Genomic DNA, 17,955 nt, shown 5'->3' with positions numbered 1-17,955 from the left:
TTTAGATAGACATAAATCCCATCTGGCCCTATAATTAAGTAAATTTTGCAAAGATAATCAGATCATTTTAATAGCATTTCCCTCTAATGCTACTCATATCCTCCACCCTTTAGATGTCGCTATGTTTGCGTGTCGTCTAAAAAACGAAAGTGGCAAAATGTTAAAAAATGTTGAGTTGATTGATAATCCAACTATATATAAGCGAGGTTCCTTCAGCCTCTGCCGCTTCTTGCATTTCAACCGCCATCGTTTTCTGTCCACCCATTCGTCTTCTTTGACGGCTCTATCTCTCATTATGTGCCGTACATTTTCTTCATAGGCAACTGAAGGCCTTTCCCTTCTTCTTTTTTGTTGTTGTATGTAATTTAAAGCTTTCTTTGGTCATCTATCTTCATTCATTCGCTTCATAAGACCATACCATACTGGTTGTCTCGTTTCAATTCTGTCTACACTGGAATATACAGTATTTGTTCTCCTTCTAATATCTTCATTCCTGACATGATCTTTTTTAGATACACCACACGCTCTCCTTAGAAAATCCATTTCTACTACTTCCACTCTTTTTCTATCTTTTTGCGTGATCTGCCAAACTTCTGCCCCATAAGTCATAATAGGCTCTAACAAGGTTCGATAGATTGTCAATTTCGTTTCTTGGCTAATATCTTTAGACCATAGTAGAGAGTTTAGAATGTTTACCGCTTTTTTACCCTGCTGAGTTCTGTTTTCGATGTCTCTTTTGGTAATGCCTTCTTTAGATATTATACTTCTGGGATATTTATATTTATTACATGCTTTTGTGTTTCTAATTTCTAACTCTGGATCTTCTTCATCATCTCCTATCTTAAGATACTCTGTCTTTGACATATTCATATTGAGGCTCCATTTTTCATATTCTTTCTTTAGTTTTCTAAACACGTAGTTCATGCCTTCCTCATCATTCGCTACGACTACCTAATCATCTGCGAAAAATAAAGTTGTTAGACATTTACCACCACCTATGTCTATTCCCATTCCGGATACTTGTTTTCTCCACTACTCTAGCGATGATTGAATATATATTTTAAATAAGGTCGGAGATAGACAACCTCCTTGTTTAATCACCTTTGTTATTGGAAATGATTCAGATATAAAGTTTCCTTTTTTAACGACACTTAAATAATAGGTGGGTAGATAGATTCCCTGCCTTCCGTTTTTCGCAAAACGAATATACCATCAGTGCACGATCTTTCTGCACGAAATCCATTTTGTTCTTCTATTTCTTCGTATTCTGATTCTATTTTTTCATTTATTATTCGACCGTACAACCTCCCTACTGAGCTGATAACAGTTATTCCCCTATAATTAGAGCATTTGCGTTTATTCCATTTCTTGAAAATTGAGCTGATGTATCCAACATTCCAATTATCAGGGATATTTTGTTCTTTTAAGCATTTGTTAAATAGTTGAACCAACATCTCATGTAATATTTTTGGTCCATACTTTACCAATTCAACTTTGATGTCTTCACGTCCTGCTGCTTTACCGCTTTTCGAATTTTTGAGGGCATCGCTTAACTCTCCGGTTATCTCAATTATTTGTGTATGTTCGGATATTTCTTCCATTTTGATCTCTTGGAATTTACCTCTTTCCTCTGTCAGTAAGACCTCATAATGGTGTTTCCACTGTTTTAGATCTATTAACTGTAAATTAGATTTTTGCTTTCCTTCCCTCCGGAGAGACTTTATCACCTTCCACGCTTGCTCAACTCTTATTCCACCCATATACCTATCCACCTCTACACATCTTCGATCCCACATCTCATTTTTACTTTTCACTACTTCTCTTTTTACATCTCGATTTAATTTTTTATATAATGTTTTAATCTTCCTCCTTTCTCGTTAACATCCATTTCTGATAAGCAGTTTTCTTCTTGTTTACTAACGTTTGCATATTCTTCAACCACGATTCTTGATTTTTTGTTTCATGTTTGTCTTTATACCCCAAAGCTTCACTTGCAGCCTTATGAATGCATTTTTTAAGTTGCTGGTATAATTCTTCCGTTGATGTATTTTCTCGATCCACATTTTGTACTTTTGTGGCCAGTCGTAATGTGTAAAGAAATTTCGTTGAATCTTCTTTTAAGCTTTCTAGGTCATACTTAGGAGATGGTACTTCTTGTACCTTTTCTATATTCTGTACCTGAGTGTTATTGTTTTTGCGATAGTTAACTATCACGTTGGCTATAAGTAAACGATGGTTGGATCCACATTCTGATCCACGGTATACCCTTCAGTTGTTTTCAGCTGGGAAGTTTGACGTTGGATTACATAGTCGATTATCGAGCGCAGATTTCTTGTAAGTTGTATCCATGTAAATTTGTGGATGTCTCTATGTTGAAAAAAGCCATTCATAATTTTGAGAGACATTGTTTCACAAAAATCTCTAAGACACATTCCGTTGTCATTGGTTATTTGTTCCCCATATCTTCCTACGACTCTGTTATTTTCTTCTCTGTGCCGTTTAAATCTACTAGTATAAGGATTTCACAGTTTTCTTTAACTTCAGACAGTATTTCATTCATCTTGTTGTAGAAATCGTCTTTATTTTCTTGATCTGCATCTTCATTTCAGGCATACGCTTGGACAATTACGATGTTGTGCCCATTCTTTTTCATTTCTAGTACTAGCAGTTGTTCATTTACTTCGGTCAACGATTTAATATTGTTTTTTTAAGATTTTTTCGTATGGCAATAGAGTCTCCTCTTCATTTCCTTTTCCCGTTTTTTGGTCTCGTTTAGAATACATATATCTATGTTTCTTTTCGCTAATTCTTTGAATACTTCTGCTTGTTTGGTTCTAAGTTCTTACGCATTCCATGTAAGCAATATCATTTTCCTTTTCCGTTGCATTAGTCGTCTTTATTTTGATCCATCCTTTATATTCCGAGGCTTTTGGTCGAAATTTTTAGCATTTATTTCTTTTGACAAGGGATGAGTTGCTAACCCATCGCCTCAACCCTCCTCCTTTATCCTGGCTTGGGACCGGCACTGGCATTTACTGAGCTACTCAATCCACCCAGCACTTACCAAGGCGGAGTTTGATCCAAGAATGACCTTCAATATAATATCGATATTTAAAGCCATCAATCTATCGTTTTTTAGAGAATAATATGGTGTTTTCCTTACATATTTAGAATCAAAAACTGATATGGTTGTTCTGGACCAATTAAAGATAACAAAAAGAATAAACCATACATGGGAAGGTTATATTGAAGATACATCGCTGTACATTATTTTGTTTCAAATTACAAAGCAAGTAGAAATTTAACCGTACTTAGTGAGAGAAGATTCATAACCAAATAATAATGCTCTTCCAAATATGTCTCCTGTGTTTTTGGAACCTTCCAATTCTGATTATTTAGGCAATCAACTTCAGACCACATCGAATGCTATCAACATTTTGATGGATGGCAGTTTTCTTATAGATAAGTCAAAAAAAGTCATAATATTTTTTTCCACAAAAACCGATTTGTTTAACAGTATTTTACAATGTGTTCCCTTACCCTTAAGAAAGGAACCGGACTCAAAGAAAAAAAAATACACACCAAGTGTTGTCATATCTGATAAGTAGGTGAAGTATCATGAAGAATGTTAGAAACTTAAAAATGATAAAGAAAAACAAAATCATGAAAAAATGCAGGCTCGAGAGGATACCAAACAAATGAAGGCACAAAAACGTCGAAAAAATGAAACGAAAGATAACAAACTTTCTTAAAACGAAAAAAAACAAAAAAACATGATCTAGATTCAGGCTCTTCTTTAGAAGAATAGGAAGACTGAGAGAAAACTTGTAGTAGTGGAGACAATGTTGACTTTGTGGAACCAGAACAAGAAAATATTGAAAGGTTGTATACCGATGATCTCAAATTGGGGAATTTTGTGCTTTCCGGATTTAAGCAACTGATTAAAAGATCGACGACATTATAATATAAATACGTTGCCAAAATATAGATATCCCTTCATCAGAAGAGTATAAGATACAATGTTTTAAAAGTGCTAACCAAGAGAAAACTGTTTTGTTCTATTGAAGATGACGTTTGCAGTATAGATAAAGGTTATGAAACCTGGCATATAACGAGGTTATAAACTATAAATACGGATTGGATATACCTCCCTTCGCATTCACAAATGACCTCGCTGTACTGGTAGTGGTCCGGGATGAGCCAGACAAATACCGGGTTCGAAACGTAAGCAGCGTCGTAAAGAAATGGATGACGCAGCACTAACTGAAACTTGCGGCAGAGAAAACCGAAGCCATCAAGTCAAATTTAAAGGGAGAAGAGCCTTACATGGTGTACCGTACTCTACGCGGCACCAGTCTGGAGCGAAGTGGTGGAGATAACGGCCAATATGAGGCTCATCACAAGAGTGGACAGAACAAGTCTGTTGTGAGTGGCATCACCTAGAGAACTGTGTCTGCGGCAGCATTATGGACTATCACTGAATGTGTTCGGTTGCATGTTCTGGCAGGGGAAAGAAAAGAGCTCTATAAGAGAAGAGATCCAAACCTTACTATGTCCGAGAGCAGACAGGAAAGGGAAAGGTCAATTGAAAAATGGCAAGAAGAATGGAACAACACGGAGGATGTGGCACAGTGAAAACAATATGCCGATCCCGAACATAAGAGATTGGGTGGACTGTGGTCATAGACGACTGTATTATTTCCTAACGCAGGTGCTCACAGGACACGGGTGTTTAAGGGCCTATCTCTCTAGGTTCGGAAAGGCTGACATAGATGAATGCGTATACTGTGGACACTCGGACACTGTGACACATACGATGATTGTAACAGATAGATATTAGAAAGGAAAAGAATAGAAAGAGAGACAGGTGCGAATTTTGTTATGGTGAGAGAACGAATCTGCTATATTAGACTTAGGGGTAAGTGGTTCAATCTCACAATATTCTCAATATATGCCCCAACAGAAGATAGAAAGGATAAATTTTATGAACTATAAGACCAACAGTATAAAGCTGCTCCAAAACGCGACGTCAAAATAGTAATGGGAGATTGCAATGCTAAACTAGGTAAGGAAGATTATTTAAGAGAAGTAATTGGTAAGCATAGCTTGCACGACACAACAAATGATAATGGACACCGGCTAACACAATTCGCAATATCTAATAACATGATCGTTAAATCCATCCAATTCGAGAGAAAAGACATTTACAAGGTCACATGGGCTTCAAATAATGCAAGAACACGAAACCAAATAGATCGAAAATTGACGTAAGACACTCTAGTAGCATTATTAATTCGCGAAGTATGATAGGATCTGACAGCGACAGCGATTACTTTCCGTTAAAATCAAAGTTAAGAACGCGAACGTTATGAATACAGAAACTGGAACAACAAGAAAAAAAAAGAAATATGGAACTTGGACACCCTATAAACACCAAATAAAAAACTGGATTATCATCTGGCAATAAGCAACAGATTCCAATTGCTGGGAGAGGAAGAGCATAATGTAGAGTTAGAACAAGCATGACAGCAAGTGGCATCAGTTATAGAACAAGCAGCCAAGGAAACCATTGAAAAAAAGAGGACTCGCCCAAAACGGAAATAGTTTGACAGAGCATGCGAGGAAATTCTGGAAATAAAAATAAAAAAAAAAGACTGAAAATGCTACAAGATCCCACAGATGAGAAGAAAGCCGATTTTAACAGAACAAGAGCACAAACAAGGCGACTATTCAGAACTAAAAAGAGCAACCTAGAACAGCAAATTCGGGAAATGGACAGAAGTGGCAAGAGGAATCAAATAAGGAAATTCTTTAGTAAAGTGAAGTCAGTCAGAAAAGGTGCAAGTGTTGGAGTAACACAGCCTATGAGAAATAAAGCAGGTGAACTTATAATGATAGAAATGGAAATCGTCGAATGATGGAAGGAATACTTTCGGAATTTACTAAATATTAAAAGTGAGACGGAGGAAGCAGGTATTACATTTCATTCTGCAGATATCGAAATACCAGCACAAACACTTGAGGAAGTAAAGAATGCGATCGCGTCTCTAAAAGACCATAAAACACCAGGAAATGATGGCATAAATGGAGAGTTGTTAGAAAAATGAGGAAACCTTTTACCCCAAAAATTGTATGACATCATTCTGAGAGTATGGCAACAAGACAAAATTTCTAAAGAATGGAATAAAAGCGTTATAATTCTCATATATAAGAAAGGAAACAAAGAACAATTCTGAAACTATAGAGCCATATCGCTTATTAGCACATCATATAAAGTGCTATCAATTATCTTGCTAAAAAGATTCACACCATATTCGGAAGATATTCTAGGAGACTACCAATGCGGCTTTCATGCTGGAAGGTCGACTATAGATCAGATATTTACCATCCGACACATATTAGAGAAAAACTGGGAATTCAACCGCGATGTGAACCAAATTTTCATAGATTTCCAGCAAGCACATGATTCCATAAAAGAAGCAAATTGTGGATAGCAATGATAGAAATGGGAATACCAAGAAAATTAGTTGAATTAACGCAAATGTGCGTGACAGACTCATATGAGCAAGTAAAGATAGGAAGCAGAACATCAATGTCACCGTTGATGTTCAATTTTGATTTGAAATATGCAATAAGTAAAATATCGTCTGAGCTGACAGGAGGATTTGCTGATCAATGATCAAAACTGTTGCTGGCCTTTGCTGATGATATAGATGAAGTCACGCATTCTACCAGAGACGTGAGAGAGGTGTTTTCACAGCTCGAGGAGGAAACAGGTAGTCTGGGTCTTCGAATAAATGAAGCAAAGACGAAATACATGGTAATAACCAAAAATCCACGACCAAAAGTTAGGCAGAACATCAGTATTAATAATCACAACTTCAAAATAGTGAAGGAGTTTAAATACCTGGGGGCGATAATCACAGCGTACAACCACATAGAAAAAGATGTATCAGCAAGGATAGCTGCGAGAAATAGGGCATTATACTCCGTTTCAGTATTATTAAGATCGAACCTGCTAAAAAGAAAATCCAAATTAACACTGTACAAGTCGATTATTCGCCCAATTATTACATATAGCAGTGAAACATGAATTCTCAACCAGCGGGAAATCAATAAGCTTCTTGTATTTGAAAGAAATAGAATAATATTTGGCCCTCAAAGAGATGAATTCACAGGGGATTGGAGAAGACGCCGCAATGCTGAATTGGTGACTCTGTATGAAACTGAAACCATAGTTAGACATATTAAGGCAAACCGAATAAGACGAGCAGGTCACGTGGTACGATCAGAGAATGACAGATTGTTAAAGACAGTGTTTTTTGAAAGACCAGATGGTAGTAGATCAGTAGGCCGACCGAGAAAAAGATGGAAGGATGATGTTGAAGGAAATAGAAGCGCAATATCGTAGATGATGGAGGGCAATAGTAGATGCGGCGAAGACTCACCCCGAGTTGTAAAACTAGTGAAGAAGAAGAAGAAGAGAAAAATGATTGAGAGAATAATTAAAAATAAAGCAGGTTGGACTAGTGTACACAACTTTATCCGTGCAGTGATCAAGAAAAAAGAAGAGGAAGAAAGACAGCTGGACCAACGGCAAAGATAAGAGGGAAAGATGCTGGAAATTAAAGGTAGAAAAGTGAGTCAAACCGTATGAGATAGACTGGCGGATAGGTTCGGCAGGCAGAGGAATTTCCACCTCACGCGTAGACAGGTCGCCGCCGAGGATCTCTCCTCTACCACTCTTGGATCTCCCGGTGGGTACGTGCCGGGGCACCCACACCACGCCTGACCAAGGTCAGGAGAGGTATGTACGGGCCCAGCTCGTTCAACCTCACCAGGCTCTTTTGGAATGAGAGTAGAGTGGTCCCACGAGAGTCTCGTCTCGGATACTAGGAATGTAGACCGGTGACCGTGTCGCCGAAGCGACCGTGTGCGTTTCTACCAAACCGACACCTCAAGCGACGGCTCTCCACCTCCCGATTCCTACCCATTAGTCACCTTTTACGACAGGCAGGGCTTTCTGACCCCGGCCGTATTCTTATCTCCGCGAGCCGGACGGAGTGCCGACCCTACAGAGGCCAATCCGCTTCCGGATCGCTGGATGACAGAGAAGGGTTTGGTTTAGCAGGAAGGCGTTCGGCGTAGACTGGGCGTCTACGCCGAATTGCATTTTAAAGTGCATCTAAAGGCATTTAAAGGGCATTATAAAGTACATGAGGAACTATCGCCGGTAGTACGAAGAAGAGTCCTTTACTAAGATCAGTCAAGCGGCGTCCTGGACTGAGATGTCCTTAGAAGATTCCAGACCTCTATAAAGACGAAAAAAAAGTATAGATAAAGGCGACATTTTTGAAAAATTAACCAAGCCCATGATCCAAGAGCAGGGAAAAAAATTTACGACCATATTTCCAGGAGAACTATACATTTATAAACCAATATCAAATCATAAATACTTTTTCAATGCTTTTTACTCTACTATTTTACTCTTTGTATCTCTATTTTTAACTGGTATGGGCATCCAAAAGTAAGAAAACTGGATGGGATGGCCAAATGTAGAAACAGAAAACCAAAAGCAGTCATTTTTATTATTCATAATATAAAAAAAACGTTATAATATTTTCATCATGAACTGAATCTTTATTATCAATTATTAATCTAGTAAAGCTGATTTAAAAATAAAAATGTTATGGAGCGAAGAGATTTTATTCGAATCTTACATGCTTCTTAATAGAAAAATAATAAAAAAGTTCTTTTATTAAAGACCTGCCCTACACTTGTTACTAAACAATAAAATAAAAGTTATCTCTGAAAACACGATTTAGATAAATATTTCAATATAATTACTGTTATAAGAAACGTGCTCTCGATAGAAAAAAAGATAATATAAAATGATCAGCAAGAAATTTTATTTCTTAGAAAAATTTAAAAAATGTACTTAATTATTTATTAATTGTATTTATTAAAATGTAACCACCTTTGGCGATAAGAAATATAATACTCGTAACAAACAGACTGTACAGAATGAAGAAACTAAACGTTTTGACCAATCTTTGACCTAATATTATGTATCCAGGACAATTTTTTTTAATCAATTCAGGAATTAATACTTTTCGTTACGTAACAATTGACCCAGATAATTGGTTTTTATTATTTTAGTCATTCCCAATCGTTGTTTTTTTTTTATATTAACTCTATTAAGAATTTCTTTATTTGTTCTCAGTACATTCCAAGAATTTTTTTAATTCTTCAGTACACACACATTTCAAATGTCTCTAACCTCTTTGTACACTCTCTTTAGACTCCACTATTTGACTTCATAGGAAACAACAAACCAAACAGAATATTTTAGAAGTTTCAATCTTAGTTTAATATCGATATGCGTATCGCAGATTGTTTACGCCACAATTCATACTCAACGTGATGCATGTGTGCTTTTTGCATATTGCGTGTGTGCGGGGCTGACAGCGTCGATGGAACAGGTGCCGCAGAGTGACATTTCTTTCGATTCCGGCTGGTGTGCAGGACACACATTAGAACCAGACTTCTCAATACATCTATAAAGGCATTTTGCACTTAATAAACCATTTTTGTAAAGTTATCTTTACTTTGTATAATTAAATGCTATATAGTTTGAGTTTAAAGGTTGTTTACTATCCTACATTAAACAGTTGGTCCTTCTAGCCGATATCTATTACAATTTTACCAAAAATTAAGTAAAAATAAACAATAAACTATTTATAGTGAGCAGTGCATGTGCGGCCATATTGTGTTGCAACTGCGCTAACTTCTATTTCTAAAATAAAATATCGGTAGATAATTATGCCGTAGCCTGGGACACTATTACAAGTAGGTTCGAGAATAAGAAAAAACTTATTTACGAATACATTAAGCATTTTTTTCTATCGAAAATATTCATAAACGAACAGCAGAAAAAGTCCAGATTTTTGTAGATGATATTCATAAACATGTGGGATCAATTGAACAATTAGGGCAAGATATCACCAATTGGGATTCTCTATTAATATTTTGGTTCACGAATAAATTAGATTCGGGTTCAAATTTAAAATGGGAAAGACAAATTTCTAAACTAGACGATTTGCCCACTTTTACACAATTTTTAGAGTTCCTACAGGGACGTGCTAATTTTTGTGATACATTAGAATCAAAAAATAATGCTGCAATTAATAAAATAGATTCTAGGAGCAATTATACTCACAATAAACAAAGGTTGCCATACAATACGGGTAGGTCTTTAGTTGCTTCTAATTTTAATACTAACCAACTATGCAGTTATTGCAAGAAGGATCACACAATTTATACTTGTCCTTTTTTACATTTGAGTTTAGTGCACAAAAGGGACTTCGTAAGAAAATCAAATCTATGTTACAATTGTTTAAGATCTGGGCATTAGACAAGGGAATGTAGGCTAGGGCCATGCAAAGAAAAAAAAAATAACACAATACAATTTTGCATGATAAAAACGATACAGCTAATTAACTGTTGTGTTCGTACACACTTTGTATATATTTTGGTTGATGTCTTCAGGATTGAAATGAAATAATGAATGTACTTGTAATTTGAAAATTACATCGTATATTTCTGATATGAATAATGCAGTACAATGAATGTAGGTTAACTCCCCACCTCAGAACAATGACAGCATATCATGTCCTTTTATGACAGTTGGTGTGTTCCGTAGGTGTAGGTCGGAACAGCAGTTTGTAATATTATAGAAGATATAACACTAACTATGAAAATGCAGATTCTATAACATCAAAACCTGAAGGTGTTTCTTTAAATAGTAGTATGGTAAGCTCAGTAGCCAATCAAGTAATTTTATCTAAAGCCTATGTACTAGTAGCTGATAAATTAAACAAGCTGCATAAAGTTAGAGCACGCTTGAAATGTGGTTCGCAGACATCCTTTATAATATCTAGTTTACAGGAGAGTTGAGGTATTAACACTGAGAAAACAGACTTATCTATTTTTGGCATATCAAACAATATTTCAAGGGTCGATAAAAAACGTAAAATATTAATAAGATCAACGCATAGTCACTTTGAAACTAATTTAGATTGTTACGTTTTAAATTAAATTACGGGTACATTACCAGGATACCGAATTAATGTACAAGCTTATTTAATTCCAAGTAATATTATTTTGGCAGATCCTTGCTTCAATACACCGGACCCAATCGATATATTAATTGGAGCTGATTTGAAACGTCATTAGGATGGGTAGTCTCAGGACCCTTTGGAGTTAATGAATCTATAAAAAACGTGTCCTGCAATTTAAGTATAAATCAGAAACTATTAAATAAACTAGCTCAATTCTGGGAAGTAGGGAGACTAACAAGCTTCAAACCATTCACCGAAACCGAACAATTTTGTGAAAGCCTTTTCAATTTTAGAAAATTTTAAATTTCAAGCAGAAAATCATTTTTTTGCTCCAGAGCGCAAATTCAAACGAGATCCTATACTACACCAACGATACAAGGAATTTATGTTGGAGTACATCGATTTGCATCACATGACAATTAATAAAGAAGCGGAAGGCCATAAATTCGAATATTTTCTCCCTCATCACAGCGTTACAAAGGAATCTAGTGTAACGACAAAATTAAGAGCAGTTTTGATGCTTCAGCACCCACAACAAGTGGTCTTTCATTAAATAGTATACAAGCTATTGGACCTGTTTTACAAGATGATTTGTTATCAATAACACTGAGATTTCGGAAATACAATTACGTCATATCTTCGGATATAGCAAAAATATATAGACAAGTGCTAATTGTACCAGAGCAAAGACAATTGCAAAAAATACTTTGGCGCGAAAATTCCAATGACAATATGAAAACATATACACTAAATACAGTTACATATGGGCAATCTACAGCAAGCTATATCGCTATTGGTTGTTTATTCAGTCTTGCAGAGGAAATTCAAGATAAGAAGCCGAAAATAGCAGATATCATTAAACGCGACTTCTATGTGGACAATCTTTTGACTGAAGCTTCTACAGTAGCAGAGGCATGATACATTTGTCAATCAATATCTGAAACTTTAAAATCAGGCGGAATCTCACTTAGAAAATGGTGCTCAAATAATCCCGATTGTTTATCTAACATAATATCCAAGGAATCCAAATACGAAATATTTACCTTTGCTGACGACAATAAAATTAATAATTTAGGTTTAAATTGGTCGTGCCGAGAAGATCTACTTTTATACTGCATCAACGCTAATCCGAGACAAGCAGCTTTGAGTAAGTGTTCTATTTTATCTGCAATATCCAAAATTTTTGATCTTCTTGGTCTAATTAGTCCCTGCATTATATTGGCTAAATTACTTATTCAATGACTTTGCGCAAATAAAATGTCATGGAATGCAGCAATTACAGGTAAAATACTTGAGATCTGGACAAAATTCGAATCAGAAATTCCAGCATTAAATGGATTGAAGTTAAATAGGCAAGGTATTTGCAAGGATGCTATTTCTGTGCAGCTACATGGTTTTGCTGACACGTCCGAAAAGGCTTACGGTGCTTGCACCTATTTGCGAAGGGTAAGTGTAACTGGAGATCTATGTGTTGAGTTATTGTGTGCCAAATCAAAAGTGGCTTTCTTAAAAACGTTAAAAATTCCACGTCTAGAGTTAAGCGCCATGTTATTACTGGCACGCTTATTTGACAATGTCAAGAAGTCGATGCAAATGGAATTCGAGTCTTCAACTTTATGGTCGGACTCAACTATAGCTTTAGCGTGGATACGAACTAGTCCCAATCTGCTAAAGATCTTTACAAGTAACAGAGTTTCGGAGATCCAATCTTTAACAATAAATATTAATTTATTATATTTAAAGTTAAGTTATTTATTTAAATATTTGATGAATAACAATTTAAAATTCAAAATGGCGATATATTTCAACGCACGATAACCCAGCCGACATTGTTTCTGGGGTCTATATTCTAGAGATATTTTAGATTTAGGGATTTGGTGGAATGGACCAGCTTGGCTGCCAAGTGAACAATGTTTTTGGCCAAAATATTCTTGCGAAAATGTCGCTGATTTGCCGGAGATAAAATCTATAGTTTTATCTACTACATCAAACGCTTCATTTTCATTTCCCTTTCAGAGCTTTTCAAAACTTTTTAGAATGCAAAGATCAGTTGCTTACATTTTTCGTTTTAAATACAATTGATTAAATAAAGAAAATAAAAGAAATGGATCTCTAGAGGTACAAGAACTTACGATTGCTTTAGGAACTTTGGTTAGACATTTTCAACATGATTCTTTTAAAAATGAAATAGAGGCTATAACAATTAATAAAGTTGAAAACATAAGTAAGTCACTATTAGTCCCTTCTTAGATACAAGCAATATTCTTCGAGTTGGAGGTAGAATAAGACACTATGAATTTGTCTTTAACAAAAAACATCCCATATTGCTACATTCAAGGCATCATTTTACTAAACTACTGTTTTCCTTAGAGCACGAACGTCTATTTCACGCAGGCCCTCAACTTCTTTTGAATACTATAAGGGAGGAGTACTGGCCCATATCAGATCTTACGCGAATAACTGTAAAAAATTGCATCAAATGTTTTAAGTTTAACGCAAGGACTATTGCGTCCCATAATGTCTGATTTACCTCGGTAACGCGTAAATCCTTCTAACGCATTTACCATAGTGGGGGTAGATTCTGTCGGCCTTTTCCAAATTAAAGATAAAAAGGGAATGCCATATATCAAAATGTTATATCGGTTTGTTCATCTGTTTAACCACGAAGGCGGTGCATTTAGAATTAATCTTTAACCTTTCTTCAGAGGCTTTTATTCAAACTCTGCGAAGTTTCGTCTTCAGGCGAGGAATACCTTTAACTATATTTTCAGACAATGGGTCAAACTTTATAGGCATGAAACGCGAATTGAAACAATTTTTTAATCAGAATAGAGAGGCAATTATAAATGAGACTCAGTCACAATATATAGAGTAGAGTTTTATAACTCCCTATTCACCGCATTTTGCTGGCCTCTGGGAGGCAGGGGTAAAGAGCGCAAAGCATCACTTAAAACGAGTTTTAACAAACGTTAATTTACTTTTCGAGGAATTCACTACTACTCTCTCGTAGATAGAGGCAATTTTGAATTCTTGTCCTCTCTGCCCTCTAAATGTTGATCCTAATGACCTTACTCCATAAACCCCAGCTCACTTTCTTATTGGAAGACCTATAGTAGCTATTCCTGATTAAGATGTGACCGACATTAATCTGAATAGGCTGAATAGATACCAGCTTCTACAACAAGAGGCCTTCTACAAATTTTTGGAATCGCTGGAAGATGGACTATATTACAGAGTTACAACGTCGCACCAAGTGGAGGTCCAACAAGGGAGAACTATTGGAAAATTCGTTAGTATTAATCAAAGGCGAGCGTACTTCACCGACATGATGGTCACTATTTAGAATTCTGAAGCTACACAAGGGTACAGATAGAATATCCAGAGTGGCAACCATCAAAACTGCCACGGCAATTGTTAAGAGGAGTTTCCTGAGCATTTTTCCTCTTCCTATCAGTGTTTGAAAGGTACCACTTTCAACGGGGGGAGGATGTTGTTTGTATGTTGCGTGTATGCGGGGCTGACAGCGCCGATGAAACAGGTGCCGCAGAGTATTTCTTTTGGTTCTGGCTGGTGCGCATCATTAGAATTAGAACCAGGCCTGTCAATACACCCATAAAAGCATTTTGCACATAATAAACCATTTTTGTAAAGTTATTTTTACTTCTTATAATTAAATGCTATAGATACAGTTTGAGTTTAAAGGTTGTTTACTATCCTACATTAAACACAAACTAGATCATGCATCTCGGGAAAACGACCTCTAGTCTGAGCAATTGTCGCTTTAATTTCTTATTCTGGGTCCATGTTGTAGTTAATCCAGCAACCTAACTATTTGTCAAATAGTTTACATATTTTACTATCTTCCCATTTATAAGTATAGGTAAAATGATATTCTGCTCCTTTTTTTAATAACCATTATCTTGGTTTTCTTCTCATTAGTCTTCATTCTAAACTCGTGACAAGCACCAAAGACTTTCTATAAATTCGTGCCTGTATCGTTGGTAGCACAGTGTCGTCTAGATAAATTATATTGGAAATTTGTTCTTTAATAATTTTAGTACTGTACAAAGGCATTCCAACGATTGTTAATTAGCAGATCCGAGTAAAACAGCCTAGGGGACAATATACAATCATGCCTTAGTTCTTTACTTTTACTAAGATTTCTGGGTATTCGAATTGTCGAACCCAAGCTTGGCTATATATATATATATATATATATATATATATATATATATATATATATATATATATATATATATATATAGCCAAGCTAAATAAATAATAGTAAATATATTAAACCTAAAACTAGGATTAATACTATTACAATAATTAATATTAAACTCAACCGGCTTCTAGCTTGAACTGCGTCGATTATCACTGCACCGGACAGCTTCTCTGATGTCTTCTTTAGGGCATCTGAGGTCTTAGTATACAGAGCCCCCGGATACTACGACACTGATCACTAACCAATGCATTACTGCAACTGGAAACAGTGGACGGTTTATTTATACCGTCGATGGTGACGTGGTTTGGGTAAAGGCTGGCGTGGGGGTTAGCGTAGAGATTGGCGAGGTGATTGGCGCAGGGGTTGGTGCGAACGTTTCTGACGGCAAGATTTTGATTGGAGTGTTAAGCGGAGAATATTTTCATTATAAGAGGTCTCCATGTCGAAGGTAACCGTCATATCTTTTATTGAGACAATTTGGCTCTTTTTCAATTTCTATGGCTTCTCGGATAATTCTTGGTTTATAGTAGCGGATGGACTCTGTGGTTCTGAAGTTTTTAAAATCAATTTTGTGACTTATATGAAGATGGTGTTGACCTAGAGCTGAAATTGAAATGGAATTGCAAACAGAAACAGAATGTTCAAAAATTATATTTTAAATTCTACGATTTGTTTGGCCTATATTAGATTGGGGGTAGTCTGCACAAAGAATTTTATAAACTCAGTGTTGTTCATTTTGTCTTTGATTGATTGGACATGAGATAAAAGTTTTTGTTGGGGAGTAAATATTGTCATTATTTCTCTTGATTTAAGAATGTTTTCGATTTTTAAATATAAAGAAAAAAAGCTTGATGAGGATCTGAGTCTTTGGGCTGAGATAAATTGGGAGATTGATGTCTATGGATAGTCCTATTGATGTAATAGGATGATGTTTTTGATGACGGCTTATTTTAAACTAGAGAGCTTAGCTGGTTTACTTGCATTTTCGCGTGTTGATCTAGAGACAAGAGTACTAAGGACTAAATTAATTTGTGAAATTGACTGATGACCGTTGGCATGCAAGTAACGATTGGTAAGGAGGAGTTCTCGATAAACAGAGTATGAAAACATTGGGATTGGTTTTTATTTATGATAACGTCGAAACGCCCTAAATATGCTTGGGCCTGACATGTTGCCTGATTAACGTAAGATAGATTTACCAGAAAGATTCTGGAATGGCGACCAAGGCAAGAGGCATATCGAAGCCGAGGACTACCACCGACTAGATGGACGGATGATATTAAGCGCATCACCACAAATTGGATGCAAGAAGCACAAGATAGAAATAGGTGGAACATTTTACGGGAGGCCTACGTTCAGCAGTAGACAAATATAGGCTAATTGATTGAACGTCGAGAAAAGGTAAGGACGGATTAGTTTCCACCTCCATCGTGAACTGGATACAAAGATGTACACCATTTAGATGAGTTTAAAAGACACCAAAGTATCCCTGCCGTGTGGAAAAATGACGAACGTATCGTCAGCATATCGTAGCCAACATGGGGGTTTGAGCATTGATATGGATAGTGCTCGGGTCTCGAAGTCTTTTAAAAAGCTATTGGCAATTACTGGATATAGTAGGGATTCTACTGTGGCACCATTTATTAGTCTGTAGAATTAATTTTAAAAGATGAACTGTTTGGAAGAAATGTTGGACTAACAATGTTTAATGAGACATAAGTGGTCTTTTGAGATATGGTGCTATCAAGGATGGAGTTACAAATGCAGAAGTGTTAAGAAGGCTACAAAAGGATTGCGAGGTCATAAAACACATCAAAACAAAAAAACTGGAATAATTAGGGCACATTGCCAGAAGTGCGAAATATGAGATATTAAGATGTATAATGTAAGGTAAAATCAAGGGTAAAAAATCTATAGAAGACAAAGAATTTCCTGGCTAACAAACCTAAGAGAGAGATCAAGTGCCTGATTAAAGTAGCTGAAACAAAGTTTCTGAAAATAGAATCATTCTTTTGTAACCACAACTTAAACCTTAAATGATGTTAAAGAATGATCAAATGTTATATTTGGTCAGTGTTGTTACGTGACACTAAGGTAAGGACTCCAAAGGTTTAGGACTCAGTGTTTAGTAACATTGACCTACCACTACAGATTACAGCTCAATGTTATTACATAATACATAATAACAGTATTACTTTTATTTTAATTGGAAATAATAAATTTTATTTATACGCTACTACTAAAATACAAAAAAAAATATTTACCTTGTTTCTCGAGTTTCTTTAATTTTATATCCATCAAATTGATATCATCAACGAATGTTCACCAATATTTAGTAGATATCCAATATTTAGTGAACAGTTTTCGATAGTTATGGTTTATTAATACTAAAAACAGAACAAATAGACCACCGTTCATATTTCACAAATAATGTTAATTTTCGATAACGAATATTTTCAAGGAACTTTGTATTATACTATTATTTACATTACGTATTTTTACCCAATAATCGGTTTTAAGCGATTACGGAAATCTATAATTACCATTCACAAAACAAACGGTATCAATTGCTGATTCGATAAAAGAGATGAAGCATACTACTATTATTTA

The 17,955-nt window shown here is 35.7% G+C and overlaps 1 protein-coding gene across 1 annotated transcript in view; it reads right to left on the bottom strand.

The window, feature by feature from the left end:
- LOC140446378 (uncharacterized) overlaps positions 1 to 17,748 on the bottom strand; it is an 81,394-nt gene extending 63,646 nt beyond the window's left edge. The window contains exon 1 of the mRNA XM_072538923.1: positions 17,610 to 17,748. The gene's annotated coding sequence lies outside the window, so the exon portion shown is untranslated. The remainder of the gene's footprint in view (positions 1 to 17,609) is intronic.
- Between the last annotated feature and the right edge of the window lie 207 nt (positions 17,749 to 17,955).

The sequence above is a fragment of the Diabrotica undecimpunctata genome, chromosome 7 (genome assembly GCF_040954645.1).
Source record: "Diabrotica undecimpunctata isolate CICGRU chromosome 7, icDiaUnde3, whole genome shotgun sequence".
Classification (NCBI taxonomy): Eukaryota; Metazoa; Arthropoda; class Insecta; order Coleoptera; family Chrysomelidae; genus Diabrotica; species Diabrotica undecimpunctata.
This window is presented reverse-complemented; position numbering and strand designations above follow the sequence as displayed.